Source organism: Carcharhinus amblyrhynchos, chromosome 6 (genome assembly GCF_965287045.1).
Source record: "Carcharhinus amblyrhynchos chromosome 6, sCarAmb.v2.hapA, whole genome shotgun sequence".
In the NCBI taxonomy this organism is placed as follows: domain Eukaryota; kingdom Metazoa; phylum Chordata; class Chondrichthyes; order Carcharhiniformes; family Carcharhinidae; genus Carcharhinus; species Carcharhinus amblyrhynchos.
The window spans coordinates 39,705,899-39,722,088 of record NC_137329.1 but is presented as its reverse complement, the minus strand read 5'-3'; positions in this window follow the sequence as shown (position 1 = coordinate 39,722,088).

Below are 16,190 nucleotides of genomic sequence, written 5' to 3'. Positions count from 1 at the left end.
AAATGTGTGTGAGTTTTACAATGATTTAGAGTTGTCAAAGCTTAATCAGACAGAAGCTAGGATTGTGAAATATTTTCATGAAATTATTTTGCAGTATCATGAATTATTAACTACTCACACAACACTAAATATTGAAGTTCTTTGGTTGACGTATCATCTTAACGTTAACATGTAATAGATCTATAAAGAATTAGCAAAGCAATTCTCCAAAACACTAAGGCATCATTTTCAACAGGGGTGATTAGCTGCCTCCCGGGGGTGGGGGGGTGGTTGGATCGCGGCGGGGTGTGCTCTGCCAAGGGGGGCCTGCCTCCCGGGGTGGGGGGGGGTGTGCTGGTTGGGGGGGGGGGTGGGGGGAGGGAGGGGTGTGTCTCCCAGGGGGTTCGGATCGCGGGGGGGAGGGGGGGTCTGCTGGGGTGGTTAGCGAGGAGTCTGCGAAGGTTGTTCAAGAAGGATGGACTTTGGAGGTTCCCCTGCAGAATAGGAATCTGCTTCGGATTTTTATTCTGCAGGTTGATAACAGCGCAAATCCGGAACGGATCCGAAGATGGTAAAGTGGGGTTTGGCGGTAGAGTTGGGCGCGCAGTTCATTACATCGATTTAAATGCATGTTAATGTATTTAAATTGTTGGGCTGCAAATCAGGTGTTGGAAAAGGCGCGATCTGCTCGGTTTTGGGTGCAAATCACGTTACAGGCTTGACGCCCGAATTTACTGTGATTTTGCACCCGAAAACGGGTGCAAATTTTTGGTAAAATCGGGGCCTTATGTCTCAAATCCTAATTTCTACCCTTTTCTTTGTATTTTTGTCATATAAAAGGGATTCAGATCAGATCTGTTCACACAACACACTCAATGACGAAAATTCTCTGTCCTCGATCAGAGCTGGGATTTTCAGGCGCCGCTGAAGGTTAATGGAGTTTTGGCTGGAATGCCAAATTTTCCATTTTGGCTTGCCAAGGACGAAAACAGAGAATTCTGACCAAACTGTCCCTGCTTAAATTTCTTTGTGAATCCATTAAACATTTTGTCCTTAATTTTCATTTTTATTCTCATTTCAGATTTCCTGGATTTATTTTTTTTAATGTCAGAATCAATTCCAATTCCTGGTGAGTTTTTGCACTTTTTAATGCTGAGGCAACCTACCAAGCAAATATCAGCAACAGTTAGACTCCATCACTAATAGTTATCCAATGGTTTTATTATCTGTAATTACTTTAATGAGGCCTACAAGGTAGACCTCTTAGAATATGAGCTCCCGATTAAGGTAGTAATGAGTTGGTCTATCAAGGAACCCTGCTCGTGTATAGAATGTGGAATGTCAGGGTTACTGGCACTCTGGGTTTATACTCTGTACAAGGAATGTTGGACTGTTGCTGGTAATGTAAATAAATATAAGTTTGCCTCTAAGGAGTTATTTCATTATCCTATTTCAGTTATTGCAAAAAAGGAAATGCATCCATTTTGTAAGGATTGATTACCTTTAAACATAAGACATGATCACTCAATGGGAAGTGAGCTCTGTAGACATGGTCATCATGCGCATTAAGCAAGATTTAAATTACTCACCAACAAAGAAAATTACCTTTCAGGACAACAATGAAAACTCGTGTGTGGTTAATGGTAGAACAATTTATTACATGTATAGCTATTATTTTGCCATTTGATATGTTACGACTTTTTGATGAGACTGAATGGTTTAGAGCCAAATGAATGATCTCACTCAAGTAAGTAGAGAAGGCAGTTTTTATGGGAAAGAAAAATTAAATGAGTGAATGCAGAATCCTTTCCTGCAATTTGGATTATGATGCATGACAATCCAGAAGATTTTTTTCTCCTACATGCACGTGTATCCATACACATAGGGGAAGTGATGGCCTAGTGGTATGAATCATAGAACCCTACAGTGCAGAAAGAGGCCCTTCGGCCCATCGAGTCTGCATCAAACACAATCCCACCCAGGCCCTACACTCATATCCCTACATATTATACCCACTAATCCCTCTAACCTACACATCCCTGGACACTAAGGGGCAATTTCTTAGCATGGCCAATCAACCTAACCCACACATCTTTGGACTGTGGAAGGAAACCGGAGTACCTGGAGGAAACCCATGCAGATAAGAGGAGAATGTGCAAACTCAACACAGACAGTGACCTGAGCTGGGAATCGAACCCAGGACTCTGGAGCTGTGAAGCAACGGTGCTAACCACTGTGCTGCCGTACCACTAATAGTGTTGGTATTATCGCAACGTTATTAGACCAGAAATTCAGCTAATCTTCTGGGAACCTGGGTTTAAATCCTGCCATGGCAGGTAGTGGAGTTTGAATGTATTTTGTGCACAGGAAGGTATCTCAAACAGCAAATGTATGAAAAAAACAGTTAATCTGTTTCTCATAATGTTGTTTGTGGAGGAAAGTCAACAATAGTTTTGAGGTTTGTTATAATAAGAGTGAATGAATAAAGAGCAACATATCTGCCAATACTGTGACCTGTACACCACATTGTATGGTAGATTTTGATAAAATTTACTTCTTAAAAAAAACTGCTTCATGATGCCTACCTAAAATTCAAATCCAAACCGGCTTGTCCTGTCCTTCATATTCCAGCAGAAAAAAATCCAGAGCCAACTTTGTGAGAAATCAAAATCAGAAGCTCATCCTCTGTCACCAATGTGACAATCTATATCAAATTGGCAGTCAGTAAAAGCAATATCCTTCTTTCTGCTTTGGACAAAATGGTTCCTTTTGTACAAATAAGTAAATAGGAGCTCAAGCCTTTCTCAAAGCAAAGACAGTACTCTACCACGAGCTTTGGTTCATTAATATTCAATCTCCATCTCAAATTAGATTTTCATTTCTCTTCAGACTAAAGTTAATATTTTCAGGTTTGTTTTAGAAAAAACATGTGCTTTCGGCTGGCCTTGTACAGTGAAATTCCTAGCTTTACGCTCTTCCAACTGAGCAGCTTTCCAACTGGTTCACTCATGGCACAAATATAAAGTTATAATTCTAATGTGCTGATGGAGCAGTAAGGTAATCATTAGCAATAAAATTTATAACACAAAATTAACCAAAAAATATTCCGCTTTTGTAATATTTTATGTGAGTTTGTGCTGCGGGATGAAAAATGATGGCCCTGATATTCATGGGGAGGCAAGGAGGACATCACCAAAAATAGGCTGAATCGCCAGGAATTATTGGTGTTGCAGATTTCCTGATGACCATAATGGCAGAACTTTTTTTTATCTTTGGAAGCCATTCAGCAGCTGGCCAAACAAACAGCCTGACTGATAGCCAAGGGAGAACACTAGTGACAGGTGATCACAGCCAAGACCCTGAGTAACAGTCCCCTGCAGCTTGAAGGGCAGTGGGAGGCACTGCTGTTTGAAGGAAGGAGATAAGCTGTGATCAGGGATAATTTGGGAGTGAGGTGGGGTGGTGAGAAAGAGTTCACAGTCAGAAGTGAAGGAGAAAAAGAGATCAGCAATCAAGATGGCGATAATCAAGTCTTGGAGATATCAAGGTTTTCTTGAGGCTCTTGAAGGGAGGAGAGCACTGCCTTTCTTCATGGCTCGTAAGAAGTGTAGAGAAAAGCCTTCTAGAACCAAGAACTCTTGTCTCCTGATCTTGGAACACCTGTATTGCAATATCTAATTCTAAATCAGGCTGCCAAATGGGAACATGATTTAAATTTGTTAACTAATTGTTCATCTCTCTATGGTGGGAGTCTAGAACATCTCAACATTTACCAATATGAATAAAGTGGCGAGCATGTTCATAGCATGTTGGCATCATATTTATTGCATTTAACTTTTTAACTCCTCTGACTCCTGCTGCTTATAGCTGCGCTAGGGTTAATGTTGTGGGTGTTACTTGAATAGAATCAGAAAACTAAAGCTGCATGAAAAATATGACTGTACACAGGTTCCATAGCCCTAAAATTGTGTTGTGCAAGAGCTAAAGAATTTAGTATTTGTTACAATTCCTCTCTTGGTCTTTGTGATTTTTTTTAATAGAGTTCATGTCAGTGTAGAAGGGGACATTGCATATACAACAATAGGTCAATATGGGAGAAAATGATATTGTGTAGCAGATTAGCAAAGAAACACAGCATGACTTTGGAAAATGGATGGCCAGCCTGAATGAGTCTTTTTGAAGAAACTTCCCAATCAGTAGATAATGGTAATCCAGTGGATATTAGATAGCTTGTTTACCAGAAAGCATTTGATTAAATTGACAATTTAAATTGACAACTATCAGAGAAGATTTCTTTATTTCAGACAAGTTTATGCACTCACTCTCTCTTGTCTTGACTTCAGCTCTGCATGCTCCTGACATGGTCTCTCAAAGTGTTCACTGCATTCCCGAATGAACCTTCTTCATTTTGTTTGTTCACCATGGATCAGTAGACATGTTTGATATCTTCCGGAATGCTTTGAGCACATCCCTAAAGCATTTCTGTGTCGGTGGCATTGAATGATTAATGACTCAATGCTGAACATGTTAGTTTGGAGGAGGATCTTGTTGTTGAACTACTTTTCTTGTGACTAGATTTGGAGGATCTTTCAAAAAACAAAACTGGTGATGCCTCCAGTTGCTTGCTGTAGGTTGTCCCAGTCTCAGAAACATAGATAGGAGTGTGGAGATCAACGCTGCACAGTGAACCATGACCTTAGTCTCAGGTTAAGATCCTGCTCTGCATTGTCTGAGTCTGTCTTTATCATGAGGAGACTCACAAGTTTTGGAGAATGGATTCACATTGATTTTAATCAACACAGAGAGGTGTTTTGCTGTAAGAGCTGGTTGGAAAACTGAGTTTTATCATTGTTGTAGTGAAAGGGTTATTTTCCCACACGCTTTCTGAGTGAATAGAGACACCAGTGTCCTGAGATTTTCCATGGTCACTGACACATTTGGGCCATTTATTTTTGCTACACTGTGGTCCAATACAAGAATATAACTTCATCCCATGAATCAACAATTTTTTGATACCCTTGAGGATGTTAGCAGCATAAAAATCCCAGACTGATGGTGCTTTCTCACCATCTGTTGCATTAATATACATATGGATGATACTGAAATAATGTGGGTTAGATAGGCTTTAGATTGGTTTTACAGGTCAGCGCAACATCAAGGGCCGAAGGGCCTGTACTGTGCTGTAATGTTTTATGTTCTATTGTTCTATGATGAGATGGATTTTGGAGAAGTAACACCTTTGATAGTAGGTTTTGAATGTTTCTATTCTTCCTTGATCGATGGCTGCAACAATAAAGTCATGCTGGGAAAATCACTTTCACATTTGGACAAGTCATTGCCTTATGTTTTCAAAGTATTTTCTGGCAGTGAGGCAGTTTGTCAATGGTCGCTCACAGAATCTTCCAGTCTGAACAAGGTCCACAATGTCTTGTGCAGCTTGCCCGCCCCGCCGCCAGACAACCTGCCAAGGGAGAGTTGCCTTCGGCAGGACCAGAAGATCCTGCCGGTGAGAAAGTCTGTAAAATCCCACCCATTAAGACTGATAGGATAATCTGCTATATTACCTAAGGGGAGCAATATCTTCAAGGCAATATTTTCACTGGTGCAATATATATGGGATGGCATACAGACAGAAACAATCCATCATTCAGAATTTCTTACTGGAATGGCAAGTAACATATGGACGTTCCATTGTCTAATCCTGAAAAGCACAGACTGGTATATCACTAAGACCCTGAACTTGAAGTCTGCTGCAGTGTTTCCAACCAGCAAACAGTCAAGGTGATCATTGGCCTGTTGAAATCCTGATGTTGTCTTCTCTTTGGAAATGTAGATTCTCAGTGTGGTATATAGTTCCAAAGAAGCCCATCTCATCAATATGGAAGACTTGTTTCAGTGAATAATCCCTGTCTTCAATGGTTTGCTTCAAAAAGGAATTATTCAGTTGTTTCAGTACCATCACTAACCACTTCACTGGCCACTTTAATATTATGCAGATAAGGACGTTTCGACTAATCCTCAAAACTATCCATGACTATGATTGCAACTTTCTCCTTACTCATTCTCTAAGTTGTTTGACAGGCTTTTAGCCTTTGCTTGAATGACTATCAAACACAGAGGCAGCTTGCACTAGTTTTGGTTTTTAATCCAAACTTACTATATTTAAATTCTGAGAACAATTTCCATCAAATGTAGGAATCTACATGTGCACAAAAATTCTTGAAATTTGAAATTCAGTTGCTATATATGACATATCAAAGAGTGTTTTGCCAACAACTTGATACATTTTTATTTGAATGGCACCATTGCATTATGAAAATTTATTTGTTAAAAATTATTTCAGTTGACTCACTTCTTCCTCCAAACTTCAACGATGACAATTGTCCTTAATATGACAATTAAAAACTAAATTGCAGCATTAGTTCCTTGTATATTATCATTACCCAATTGCTGTAATCTAATGAGGACAAAGACTGAGATTATTAGTTTTAATAGCTGTAAAATCCTTTCATAGTATAGCAGGATTGCACTGAAACATGATAGCAGCACTCACCATCATCTCTTGTGCACCAAAACCAGAACTAGCTGTCACTTGCACTTGAACTTCTATTTCATTTTGCCTATGTTGATCTGAAATATTGAAGTGTACTTAAAGCTAGTTTTCCAAAAAATGTTACCATTTAATAATGAGTATCCTTTGGGGTTGATCACCGCTGGCTGTGATTTTTCCAAAAAAATCTAAGTGTCATAATGGTGAGAAAACTGGAGCGATCTGTGCCAGTCTGTCAGGCGTGGTCCAGACCACAATTGTCCCACACTCAGTCATTTTTTGGGAGAGTGGTGAGTTGCGTGGGAGGGGCCAAGCCTAAATATGGCATTGAGGCCAGGTGCAAAGCAATCAGGCGTTCTTTTCAAAGTGCGCCCTGATCTCTCAGTGCCCTCTTCCCCCAGTGGACATCAGGACTGCCCTCCTTCTTAATTGGTTACATTGTGGTCCAACTCCTCCCTGACATGGATCGCCAGCATTGAGGCCATCCCATTTGGTCCCCTTTCATGACTCCTGATGTGCCCCGTTCATAACCCTGACATGTCCATTCCAAGCGTCACACTGCATGATACTCCCACATCAACCCCCCACCCCTCCCATCATAGCTCAACTCGCATAGGCCCCACTCCCACTCAAGACCCACCCCCTTGGCACTGCCTCTGGCAAGGTGCCAGATGCACATTGCCAGGATGCCAGGTATGCACTGCCAGGTGGACACTGCCCAGCCATGCCTCTGATCACCTGGAGCCTTCAATGGCCACCGAGCACACTGGCAAGAGCATCATGCCTGGTCTCTGCTAGTGAAGACCACTAGTGATTTTTGCCAGTCTCAGATTGTGCCCGAAGATTGTAAGGTCTCAGGTGCTGGGAGAATTTGGTGTTAAATGGTATATGCATGTTAAAATACTACTTTAAATATGCTAATCGGCCTCACGCCCAGTTCATACCATGAGAAAGGTACTGGAAAACTGCAAACTGTTCGGCGCAAGACCCGAAACTGATTTTTAGGCTCACAAGTTATTTTCTGGGATCGGTGTGATCTGTGCCAGGCACGGTGAGATTGGAAAATCGCCCGTGCTACCTCTTTGCTTCATATAAAACTTATAAATAAATGTAAATGAAAATTGTTTTTTTAATTTAAGAAAGTACTATCATCCTGTAGAATGGAAATGTAATCATGGAATTTGTTAGTAATGGCAACATCTGACAGAAATAGGAATGAAAAAATAGTCACGGATAAGGTGCCTGAAGATTGGAGAGTGGCAAATATTGTGCCTTTATTTAAAAACGGCGCAGGGAAAGTCTGGTAACTACAGGCCAGTGATCCTCAATAAGTGGTGGGTAAATTGTTGGAAGGTATTTTGAGAGACAGGATCTACAGGCATTTAGAGATGCAAGGACTGATTAGGGACAATCAGCATGGCTTTGTGAGTGGAAAATCATGTCTCGCAAATTTCGTTGAGTTTTTTGAAGGGGTAACCAAGGTAGATGAGGGCAGTGCAGTTGATATTGTCTGCATGGACTTTAGCAAGTCCTTTGACAAGGTACCGCATGGTAGGTCGTTGCATAAAGTTAAATCTCACAGGATCCAGGGTGAGGTATCTAAATGGATACAAAACTGCCTTCTTGACAGAAGCCAGAGAGTGGTTGTGAACTGGAGGCCTGTGACCAGTGGTATGCCTCAGAGATCAGTGCTGAGCTCACTGCTTTTTATATTAATGATTTGGATGAGAATGTAGGGGGCATGGTTAGTAAGTTTACAGATGATACCAAGATTGGTGGCATGCTGGACAGTGAGGAAGGTTATCTCCAATTGCAACGGGATGTTGATCAACTGGGCCAGTGGGCTGATGAATAGCAAATGGAGTTTCATTTAGACAAATGCGAGGTAATGCATATTGGTAGATTGAACTAGGCCAAGACTTACTCAGTTAATGGTAGGGTGTTGGGGAGAGTTACAGAGCAAAGAGATCTAGGGTACATGTTCATAGCCCCTTGAAAGTGGAGTCACAGGTGGACAGAATGGTGAAGAAGGCATTTAACATGCTTGGTTTCATTGATCAGAACATTGGATACAGAAGTTGGGGCGTCTTGTTGAAGTTGTACAAGACATTGGTAAGGCCACATTTGGAATACTGTGTGCAATTCTGGTCACCCTATTATAGAAAGGATATTATTAAACTAGAAAGAGTGCAGAAAAAAATTACTAGAACGCTATCAAGACTTGATGGATTGAGTTATAAGGAAAGGCTGAACTGACTGGGACTTTTTCCTCTGGAGTGCAGGAGGCTGAAGGTGACCTTATAGAGATCTATAAAATAATGAGAGGCATAGACAAGGTAGATAGTCAATATCTTTTCCCAAAGGTAGGGGAGTCTAAAACGAGAAGGCATAGGTTTAAGATGAGTGGGGAGAGATCCAAAAGTGTCCAGAGAGGCATTTTTTTCACACAGACGGTGGTGAGTGTTTGAAACGAGCTGCCAGAGATATTAGTAGAGGTGGGTACAATTTTATCTTTTAAAAAGCATTTAGTTACATTGATAAGGTGGATATAGAGAGATATGGGCCAAATGTGGGCAATTGAGATTAGCTTAAGGGTTTTAAAAAATATAAGGGCTGCATGGACAAGTTGGGCCAAAGGGCCTGTCTCCATGCTGTAAACCTCTATGACTTTAAATCAAATCGCGTTTGCTGTGTGAAAATTAGTTGCTGTGTTTTGATGGGACAGTGGTTAGTACTGCTGCCTCACAGCATCAGGGATCCAGGTTCAATTTGTTATTTGTCATTTATATTAATGATTAAATGACAACATAGGAGGCATGGTTAGTAAGTTTGCAGATGACACCAAGATTGGTGGCATGTGGACAGTGAAGAAAGTTATCTCCAATTGCTACGGGATCTTGATCAATTGGGCCAGTGGGCTGATGAATGGCAGATGGAGTTTCATTTAGACAAACTTGTCCATGTCCCTTGATCACACATAATAGATCTGTGGAGAAATTCTTGATTCAGACAGACCAATCTATTCTTTCTTAGCCAAAGAAAATTGTGGCAACAAGACATACTCCTTGTGGAGAAGCATGTAGGAGATAATAGAGATAAATATATAAAATATGAACAGAAAATCCAGGGGAAAAAACAACATTTGTTTCAGTATCTGTGAGACAGAAAAGAGAACTCTGTGTTTTGGGCGTAGGTCCTTCATCACAATGAGAAACATTGAAATAATTGAAACATTTCTAACTCCAGCATTTTAACCTTAAACCTGTTTTTGACTGACGTTACTCTTATGTTGCATTAACAAACATTGATACAAAGTTACACTTTTTAAAAATACAATTTGATCCATAGCTAAGTAAATAAGATTACAGTGAGATGAATGTGTTGTTCAAAGATTGGTGTGGAAGAAATGGGTTTCAGTTCATAGAGCACTAGCACCTGTACTGTGGAAAGTAGGAGCTGTACCTTTGGCACAGTATACATTTGAACTGTGCCGGGGTCAGTGTTCTAGTGAATTGTATGACTAGGAAAGTAGAGAGGGCTTTAACCTATTTAATCAGAGGTAGGAAGAGATTATGTAGGAGAAGAGGTTTACAGCATGGAATTAGGCCCTTTAGCCCAACTTGTTCAACCGGAGAAGATTGAAAAAACGTAAGTAAAATGATAAGGCAATATATCAAGGTAGCAATAAAGGTAATAAAATCCAGAGTATGGGAGGAAGGGAGAATGATTGCAAACTTAAGATAGTGCCAGCAGATAGCGCCAGAGTTAACAAAACTAGTAAAAGAACTGAATTAAAGATTTTGTAAATATACACAGCATTCACAATAAAACAGATGAAATGTCAGCTCAGGTAGAAATTCATATGTAAGACCTGATTGCCATTTCAGAGATGTGGCTACAAGGAAACCAAAGCTGGGAACTAAATATCCAAGGATATGTGGCATCCAGAAAGGACAGAAAGGTGGGAAAAGGTGGTGGGGTAGCTTTGTTAATTAAAAAGGGCATTAATACCATAGTGAGAGCCTACCTTAGTTCTAAATATCAAGAGGTAGAATCAGTTTGGATGGAACTAAGAAACAGCAAGGCAGAAAACATTGGTAGGAGTTATTTATAGGCCATCAAACAACAGCGGCAATGTAAATCACAGTATGAATGAGGAAATTAAAGGTGCATATAACAATGGAAATAGAGTAACCATAGGGAATTACAATCTATGTATAGACTGGATAAACTTAATTAGTACAAATGTTGTAGAGGGTGACTTCCTGGAGTGTATGCAAGGTGGTTTACTGGAGCATTACACTGAGGATCCAAATAGGGAATGGCTTAAATTAGATCTAGCACTGTGTCATGCAAAAGGGTTAGTAAATCATCTTGATCTCAAGGAACTTTTAGGACCATAATATGATAGGATTTTACATTAAATTTGAAAGTGATATAGTTCAATCAGAGATTAAATGGGCATATGAGGGGCAAATTGGATCTGGTATCTTGAGAAACTAAGTTAAAAAAATGACAGTAGACTGGCAATAGCAAACATTTAAAAAATTAATATACGTAGTTCATAACAAAAGTACAATAATGCACAAAAACAAACAAGCAAAGAGTTCCAACTTGTGAATAATGAAAGTAATCAAGGACTTCCGCTGAAGAGGCCAACAGCATAGTGCACAGTGGGCCATAGCCAGCCCCAAATCGCCTCCCCTTCCTCCCCCACCAATCCCACTGCAGAGCACGCAGCAGGTTCCCCGCCCCCCCCACCACCAAGGATTGGTCTCCCAGTAGGCCTTGCCCCCTTGACATTGAGCAGTGCCCCTTGGCACTGCCTGGTGTGTGATGTGCAAGGGTGCCAGGCTGGCACTGCCCAAGGGTTGCCCCCCCCCCCACACTACTTCCGACCTCCTGGGAGGGGGCCTTAATGGCCTCTGTCTCCACCAGCAGGGTTAGCATGCCTGGTCTCCATTTGAGGGGAGCAGTTGTAAAACTCACTGATGGGAACCTCTCCTGGTGCAGTGGGAGACACTAGCATGCCCGAAGACTGCAGTCCTGGGCTCACTAATCATGTGGAAACAGCGATTTCCACATGGTAATCGGCCAAGTGTCGATTTCCGATGTAGGACTGATTATGTGGGAAAGAAAGGGCGTGGGAGACTTGCGATCAGCCGGTCTTGAGTGCCACTACATGTCCCCCACTGAAGTCTCCCAGTCCGCTGCACTGTTCGGGCAGGCCAATATGTTTTTATGATGTTGATTAATGGATAAATATTGACCAGAACACCATGGATAACTCTACTGCTCTTTTCATCATTATAAGGAAGGAAGTGTTAGTGAATTAAAAAGCATTAAGGTAGACAAATCTCCAGGGTCAGATGGCATCTATCCCAGATTACTGGGGGGAGACAAGAGATGAAATTGCTGTGCCTCTAACAGAAATCTTCATTGGCTACTGGTGAGGAATCAGAGGATTGAAGGATAGCCAACGTTGTCCCGTTATTTAAGAAGGGTAGCAAGTATAACCTGGGTAATAATAGGCCAGTGAGCTTGATGTCAGTAATAGTGAAACTGTAAGAGAATTCTTAGGAATAAGAATTCCCAAGAATTGTTGGAGATTCTTGGGAATAAAATCTATGACGTTTGGAACTGAGTGGTCTTGTTTGTGACAGATGGCACGGTTTTGTCTGTGTGAGGTCATGTCTCACTAATTTAGTTGAGTTTTCTGAGGTGGTGACAAAAATGATTGATGAAGAAAAGGCTGTGAATTTTGTCTACATGGACTTTAATCAGAAATTTGACAAGATCCCTCATGGCAGGCTGGTGCAAAAGATTAAATCTCACAGGATCAGGGGTGAACTAGCTAGATGGATTCAGAACTGGCTTGGCCATAGAAGACAAAGGATAGCAGTGGAAGGTATTTTTCTGAATGGAGATCTGTAACTAGTGGTGTTCCGCAGGTATCAATCCTGGGACCTCTGCTGTTTGTAATATATATAAATGACATGGAAGAAAATGTAGCTGGTTTGGTTAGCATGTTTGCAGATGATACTAAGATTGGCAGAGTTCCAGATGGTGATGAAGATTGTCAGAGACTACAGCACAGTATAGATAGACTGGATAATTGGGCAGAGAAATGGCAGATGGAATTTAATCCAGACAAATGCGAGGTGATGTATTTTGGTAGATCCAATTCAGGTGACAGCTATAAAATAAATGGCAGAACAATCAAGGGCACAGACACACAGAGAGATCTGGGAGTACAGGTCCACAGATCCTTAAAAGTGGCAGCACAGGTGGAAAAGGTGGTGAAGAAAGCATATAGCATGCTTGCTTTTATCAGAGGGGCATCGAGCATAAAAGTTGGCAAATTATATTACAGTTGTATAAAATGTTGGTTAGACCACATTTGGAATATTGGGTCCAATTCTGGTCACTACACTACCAGAAGAACATGGAGGCTCTGGAGAGAGTGCAGAAAAGGTTTACCAGGATGTTGTATGGTACAGAAGGTATTAGCTATTAGAACAGATTGAATAAACTGGGATAGTTCTCCTTGGAAAGATGGAGGCTGAGGAGCGACCTGATAAAAGTTTATAAAATTATGAGGTGCATTGATAAGGTGAACAGTAGGAAGCTTTTTCCCAGGGCAGAAATAACAAGTACAAGGTAAGAGAGGAAAGATTCAGTGGAGATGTGCGGGGGAAGTTTTTTTACATTGTGTGGGGCGGGGGCCTGGAATGCACTGTCAAGTGAAGTGATTGAGGCAATTACATTAGCCACATTTAAGGCTTTCCTTGATAGGCATATGCATAAATGGAGAATAGAGGGATATGAGCAGTTGGTTTAGATAGATAAATGTGATCAGCGCAGGCTTGGAGGACCGAAGGGCCTGTTCCTGTGCTGTACTGTTCTTTGTTCTCTTTGTTTCTTTTTGAATAAATCTCTTGGCAGCAATGGGGGCTAAATTTATTGTTTTATCCAAAAGATAGTGCCTCCAACATTGCAGCACTCACTTAGTGTTGTAGCTGTGTTGGAACAATTTGGCTACGATCCTGACTACTTCTGGAGTACAAGGCTTCAACACTATTATCAGAATGTTGTCAGGGTTCTTAACCTTTGGAATATCAACTATCAAGTGTAGAGACAGAGGTAATTGGATTGACTGGAGATTGCGATCTGCGATGCTGTGAACTTATAGGAGGCGGCCAAGGTGATATCCACTCTGTACTTCTGGTTGAAGGGTCTGCAAATACTTCAGCCTTCTCTTTTTCATTGATGTGTGAGGCTCTCCTACAATTGAGGAGGGAAACATTTGTGGAGCTTTTGCTTCTGGTTCATTGTTTAATCGTCCACCACCATTCACGACTGGAGGTGGCAGGACTGCAGAGCTTTAATCTGATCATTGGTTGTGGGATCACACAATTCTGTCTATTGCATGCAGCTTCCGCTGCCTGACATGCAAGTAGTCCTGTGTTGTAGCTTCACCAGTTTGACATCTCAGTTTTAGATACCCCTGATACTGTTCCGAGCATGACCTCCCCCACTCTTCCTTGAACCAGTGTTGATCTCCCAGCTTCACAGAGTGGGGGATATGCCATTAGGCTACAGATTATGGTTAAAAACAATCTCCGACTGCTGATGGCCAACAGTGCTTTATGGATGCCCAGTTTTGAGTTTCTAGATCCGTTGGAAATCTATCCAATTTAGCACAATGGTAGTGCCACACGACAGAATAGATGGTATCCTCAATGTTTAAGTTTCTTTATTAGCGTCACAAGTATGTTTACATTAACACTGCAATGAAGTTACTGTGAAAATTCCCTAGTTGCTACATTCCAAAACCTGTTAGGACACACTGAAGGAAAATTTAGCAAAGCCAATGCATCTAACCAGCACATCTTGCAGACTCTGGGAGAAAACCGGAGTACCTGGAGGAAACCTACGCAGACGTGGGGAGAATGTGCAGACTCTGCACAGACGATTACTCAATCGAACCCAGATCCCTGGTTCTGTGAGGCAGCGGTGCTAACCACTGTGCCAACATAGCACCCAATGTTAAGGAGGGGGTAGTTTTCACCTCAACAAAGGTGGTCACACCTACACATACTGTGATGGAGAGATACATGTGTGGCACACAGGTTGGTGAGGGTGAGATCAATAGTATTGCTACCAAGCCACCCAAAAGCTGAGGGAAGGCAGAAGGTTGTAGCCAGCTGAAGGTCTCCTCCCTGATATTTGACCTTATGCCTTGAGACTCCATGGGCGCCCAGAGTCAATATTGTCACCATAGCCGCTGCTGCCACCACCATCCATTCGCCTGCTTAAAACTTATCATATCTCTAGCTTTTCACAGTTCTAATGGAAAGTCATTGACTGGAAATGTTAACTCTGCCTCTTTCTTGCTCTCCATAGATTGTCAGAGTTTTTGAGCATTTCCAACATTTTCTGTACTTTAAATTAAAAGTGGTGTTTGCTAATGAATGTGATGCACTTTGCTAGAAAAGAAGCAAAAAATGTAATTTTGATGTGAGAAAAAGGAAGTTCAGAAATATCTACCATTAAGGGAGTCTAGGATTTCTTGAGCTGGATTTTATGGTCCCTTGCTGGATACATTTTCAGCAGGGAAGGTATGTCAACTATGTCAAGTGGCTAGTCAACCACCTTCATTCCCCATCCCAACATGGGTGGAATGCTCTTTCGGAAAGTGGGGGCAGATTCAATGTATCAAATGACCTCCTTCTGCACTGTAGGGATTCTAACATTCAACTTGTTAAAAACACAAGGATTTGAACCTGGATTTTGTGAATCAGAGACAGAGGCTGCAATTTTCTGGCCTCATTGCACCTGGCATAGACTGGGCTAATCTAGGAATATAGGGTGTGGCCTGGTGCCAAACCATTTTCAATCGTCCCAGTCCCTTGCTACCGTCACAAATCAGACCTCACCCAGAAAGTGTGAGAGGTTAATCAGTGCATTTGAAGTAGCATTTAATTATGCTTAGCTCATTCGATGCTGGACTCTCTCAGCTCCTGGAACCTTCTGATCCTCAGGCACAACGAGAACACAGCAAGAATCACTCCTAGTTTCCACTCGCAGAGACCGGGTGTGATAGCTGCGCCAGAGGTCACAGAGTCCTTTGAAGCCCCCGAGTGGTCAGGGACATGGCTGGGTGGTGCCCACCTGCCAGTGTGCCAGGGACAGTACCAAGAGGGTGGGGTCTGAGAGGGGTCATGAACGGGTGGCATGTTGGGAGTCCTGAAGAAGGACCCTTTGGGAGGACCACAACGCCTGGGTCGAAGAGGGAGTGAGAGATGGGTGGATCCCAATGTCCGTGGGGGGAGGAAGGAGTTCTTGTGGGTGCCCTTTCAAAACAACGCTTGATTACTTTGCAGCTGGGCTCACCGGAATGTTTAGGACCCGCCTCACCCAGAACCTGTGCACAACTCACCATTCTCCCCAAAAATGACTTCAGGGTGGGACAATTGCAGTCCGGTTTGCACCAGACAGGCACAGTTCATTCCGGTTTTCTCAGCCTTTTTTTGGGAAAATTCTGCCCAGGGACACTACTCACTGCCCATATGACCTCTTAGTGATTATGGCACTGAACTTAAAATCTAGGGGTTGTGAGTTCAAATGCTACTGCTGTAAATTTAAAATTGAACTCGGT